We start from the raw sequence: 5,138 nt of genomic DNA on the forward strand, positions 1-5,138 counted from the left end.
GCTACGATCCAGAACTGTTCATTCAGCTGTTGGCTTGTGTCTGCCATGACTCATGATGATAAATGTCTGCTAATGGTAATTCCACTCCTTAAATGGTCCATTTGGTCCTAGGCACTTTGGAGACTGGGCATTGTTGTTAATTCCCCCAGTGTCTCTGATGAAGGAGTGGTCTCCTGTTTACCGTGTCGCTGTGGGTGACCTCTAGGCAACCAAATCTAATTGGCATGCATCCCAGACCAGCTAGGCCTTTCTAGAGACAATACCTGACAACAATATTAGGCAACAGTTATTTGTTCCCTCTGTTCTTTCCTGCCATTGCTCTTCTTATCAGACATATACCGGGATAATATATGTGGAAATATGCACTCAGTCCTGCAAGCTACTGGAATATTTGGGTGACAGCTACTCCATTCCCATAACATTGAAGGTGTTGTGTGTTCTGAAGTGTTGCTGAGCATAGGAGTGGAGTGGAAGGCAGAGATGAAAAAGAAGGGGTAACTGGAGAGTGGTAGCCGGGGTCTAAGACAGGTAACAGAGGCTGGAGGAGGGCAGTCACTTCCTTTATGGCTTCTTTGCATGGGGAAGCAGGACTTCTTCCCTCCTGGGGAGAGAAGCACAGCGATGGAAACTGAGGAAGGTGTCCACCAGCGATGGAAACTGAGGAAGGTGGAGAAACTGGAGTCAGAAGGTGGGGGCGCAACCTGGTCATCCAGGACCTGGCAGTGCTCCCATCACTGGGAACAGATTCATCCTTCCCAATGCAGCAAGGACCCGCATATCCAACTGCCTTGCAAGGCACAAGAGTCTTGCAAGTAAGCTCACTTTGTCCCACCTTTAAAAGCTTGGTGGGTGGGTGGGTATGCTGACCCATTGGGACAACTCTGTTGCTTCTCTGCAGCTCTGAATTCCTTGTCCTGATCCTGGGGGGGGGGGGAGACCAACAGCACCTCCTATTCAGCAACAGGGGAGAGCTCCTGAGACATGAAGCAGGTGATGTATTATTCGGTGGCTGTATCTGCTGCCTCTGTGCAACCTGCCACCTGAGTTAGTCACCTCACCTTGCCTCATGGGCGGGCCAGCTCTGCCTGGACCCCTTGGACTGCTACTCCTAGCCCAGATAGCCTCACTTTACCTGTCATCTAGCCTGAGTGTGGCTCTTGTGTCTCCTCCCAAATCTAGTAAAAAAGCCCCCCCCCCCACTCAATAGAACTTATTTTGGAATTGGCATGTATATGATTGCACTGTTGCACTGTTAATTGTAAGTGATGGGTGGATCTGACAGTTTCTGAGTCTCAGTCTCTCTCTCTCTCTCCAATCTTAACACCAGTTCCCCACATTTCTACCTTAATTATTTTATTTTATTTTAAGTCCCCATGAAAGCTCATCAGCATTTCTCCTGATATACACCTTTTAGGGCACTTTTGTCTAACGTTCACATTTTTGCAAATGATTTCCCCTAATGTGTCTTTGTCTGTTACTATCACAAATGTATATGCATTTTATGCACACTTTATCCTAGCATACACACTTTTATACACATTGCTTGGCTGTAGAACTGCATTGTGAAATGTGGAGAAATGCAAATTTTGAAGGATGGCTGTGTTTCATTTCGTTCTTTGCAGAGTGCGAGTTTGGTAAGTGTGCCTTTAAATGCGAACTAAATCAGTTTTATCCATCACCCCTAGTGGTAGCCAACTGTGGCAATCTCCCCACCCCACCCCAGAGGTTAATATGTTGTGACAGTCATCACATGTCCTTGCAGTGAATCAAATCAAATCATTTGCCATGTCCACCGGTTTAAATAAATGACTATGATAAAACCAGAATGGCCACATCTCCACAGTGGGCTCCTGAGGTGACAAATAAATTCAACTCTGTCACCAGCGCAGGGTGCTGCCTTATATCATGTCTGCATAAATTAATCTTGCCAAATGTACTGGAGTTAACTGATTGCACATATTTGAATTACACACAGCTTGCAGATTGCCCATCTGCCCTTCATGCCTTTGGAGAGTCCTTCGCTGATGTTGCTCTGAATCTCTCAAGCAACAGCCCTTACGAATGTCCTTGACATTTTCTCCCAAAAGTGCATGGTATGTGCTCATTGAATTATTTTGGCAGTATTTGATTTATCCTGATGAGATGCTTCATTAAGCCATAAAGTAGGGTAAATCTACACCACTCGCTGTTTTATAAACCAGGAGGGCTTATAAGGATGCAAAATAGGATGCAATATGCTCTACAGAAACTAGGGCATAATGAGATGAAAAGCACTAATTAATACAACCCTTAAAAAAAACACTCTAGGATGTTGGTTCTTATCAATTTAATTATCTAGCAAACAAGGAAAATTCTCATTAATGCTATTCTTAGATCTCTTATAACCATGAAGTAAACAGTGAAGGGTTTCCATCTTCATGGTTCTCATCTATAAGTTTCTGCCAACACTCCCTCAAGTGGTTTATTTCCTACATTTGTTCCCTCTTCCCCAACATCATATGACCCGTGTTCTTATTATAGATCCTCCTGCTTTTCACTTATGTCCTCTGACTGCTCCTCACTCCTTAGCCCAGGACCATACAGTGTGGTAAATTTCTTGGCAGCCTTTGGCGTAACGTATTCCAGTTTAGATTTTCCAGCTCAGTCACACCATGCCTAAGGAGTATGTCAAAGCTGAACCTGTGCCTTTAAACACCTGCAAGTTCTTGAAGCCTCATCACTCACCACTGTTTATACTTCTGCCAACTGCTACAGCACATGAATCTGGACAATGTTATGTATTCATGGCGGTTGTGGGAAGGAGCGTCGCGCAGAAGCCTAGAAATGTAGGTCTAGATGGGACTTAAGGTAATATACTAATCCAAAATAACAGAACTGAGATAGCATCCCTCGGAGCAGACCTACACAAGTTTTGTTTCTCCAAGTCAAAACAGTAACCATGTATCATGCCTTGCTGCAAGCTTGGCTTCCATCATGTTTTTATAGTCTGAAGCAGACAAAAAAAAGCCCAGCAAGATTCTACAGGGTCTCTCAATCAGGGGAGTCTGTGCTTGGTACAAAATGGATAACCTATTCAGCCCCACTTCCCCATTTTAATGTTTTAATGTTATAACCTGCCCTGGAACCTTAGGGTGAAGGGTGGGTTGTTGTTGCTGCTACTGCTGCTTCTCCCCCATGCTATTCTATACCTTTAAAACACCTGCAAGCAACTAGGGTCAAGATAGCCCTGTGCAAACTAAGTGTGCATCCTCCAAAATGTCCCAGATTCCTTTGCAATGTGCAGGGATTATGTGGAAGGCACCCAGAATTTCTTTGGCATATATGAGGGTGTATAGTGTTCCATGAAGACAAGCTTTGCCAATATCACTGTGTATCAGCTACTGATACTCAATGCCATTGTATGTCAGGTATTAACTATGATGTGAGGACAGTTGTTTATCACTAGAGCATCTGCCAGTAGGGCTAGGAAATAATTTCATCTGAAACTCTGGAGAGTTACTGTCTAATACTGAGCTAGATGGATGGTCTGCCTTGGTTTAAGGGAACTTCCTATTTTCTACTATCTCTGCAGCATTTCTGCAATTTTAATCTTTTAATAAGCTTTTCAACTTTTAATCAACTAAAAAGTTGCTATGACTAATTGAACAGCAGCTTAAAAAAAATTCAGACATTGTTATTTTAAAATAATTCAAATGCCTTGTAAATACTGACTCAATCCCATGTTTCTCTCTCTCTTTCTTTCTCCCAGCAGGCAATGCTTCTTATGAGATTCTACCTGCAAAAAATATACTTTTTGCTTCAAAAGCATTGTGTTGTTCATGCAAACATGAATATTCAACCAGCATATCAATTAATTGACTAAAATGATTAGTCAATTAAAATTATTTCATTAAATTGCCCTCCTTTCTAACAGGTTTCCAGGAAAAGAAGCCAGACTGACGTGTAAAACATCCTGATGCCCTTCTAAAAACTGGCTACCCTCCAATTCTCCAGGAAAAAGGCTGATTTCAGTAATACGCACATTACTGTTAAAATTCATATTTCTTAAAATATATTGGGTGGCTGACATCTGGCCTCTGCATCCTGCTAATTTGTAATTTATCAGTTAAGCTTCAAAATGGTGCTCTTGGTCACTTGTCTGACATAGCTCCTCAAGATGCTCTATCTGAAAATTCTAGTTCAAATTCGTTATTGCACTCTGTGCCTTCTTTGATATATCAGCAACACCATCTCCAGCTACTACCTATATGGTTTTTTTTCCTGTAGACTTTATAGCCAGGTATAAACTGTATCCCAGCAATTATCACTGTTGCATCTGGTTCCTAATATTCTATGATACTTCTGAGTATTTGATTGCCTAGCCATTGTCTCTGCTAGCTCATTATCAGCTTCTGTCCCTTTGCGGGCATACTGTAGGTTCATAAGCTTAGCTGGCTAATGGCTGAATAATAGCACCAGGTCCTGTGTCGTTGTTTACATTCACAGGAAGGAAAACAAACAGTAGTCCATTCTTTTATCACCTTCTGTCACCTTCCCCTAGCAAGTAACAGATTGTTGTAGACGGCTTCAGAATGTAAACATTCAAGAAGTGCAGCCAACTTTTAAAAATCCCACCACAAAAAGTCTCCTCAGTTTGGAATGGTATGATATGTAGTGCAGGGGACTTCAGCAGGCATAGGCAAAATATCAGAAGAAGAGTTTGGATTTGATATCCCACTTTATGACTACCTGAAGGAGTCTCAAAGAGGCTAACATTCTCCTTTCCCTTCCTCCCCCACAACAAACACTCTGTGAGGTGAGTGGGGCTGAGAGACTTCAAAGAAGTGTGACTAGCCCAAGGTCACCCAGCAGCTGCATGTGGAGGAGCAGATACGTGAACCCGGTTCCCCAGATTACGAGTCTACCACTCTTAACCACTACACCACACTGGCTCACTATCAGAAGCTGGGAGGGTGGAGTTTCCACTCATGCAAGAGATTTTTCTGGGTTGTATTCAGTCCAACCAAGTCATATGGATTTCAATGAGAGAAAGTTTGGAACATGTTCAACTTTCCCATTATAATCAATTAACTTTACCTGGATCATGCAAATGATACACAATGCTTCTAGCATGTGTTATTCTAGATCAGGCATCCCCA

General features: G+C 42.6%; 1 long non-coding RNA gene across 1 annotated transcript; it reads left to right on the forward strand.

The window, feature by feature from the left end:
• The first annotated feature begins 333 nt into the window (after window positions 1–333).
• LOC148685908 (uncharacterized) lies at window positions 334–4,303 on the forward strand. Its single transcript, XR_015949524.1, has 3 exons — window positions 334–528; window positions 1,976–2,093; window positions 3,914–4,303. It is a non-coding gene; the product is annotated as an uncharacterized LOC148685908 (long non-coding RNA).
• Window positions 4,304–5,138: the final 835 nt, after the last annotated feature.

This window comes from Zootoca vivipara, chromosome 4 (assembly GCF_965207765.1).
Source record: "Zootoca vivipara chromosome 4, rZooViv2.hap1.1, whole genome shotgun sequence".
NCBI classification, from domain to species: domain Eukaryota; kingdom Metazoa; phylum Chordata; class Lepidosauria; order Squamata; family Lacertidae; genus Zootoca; species Zootoca vivipara.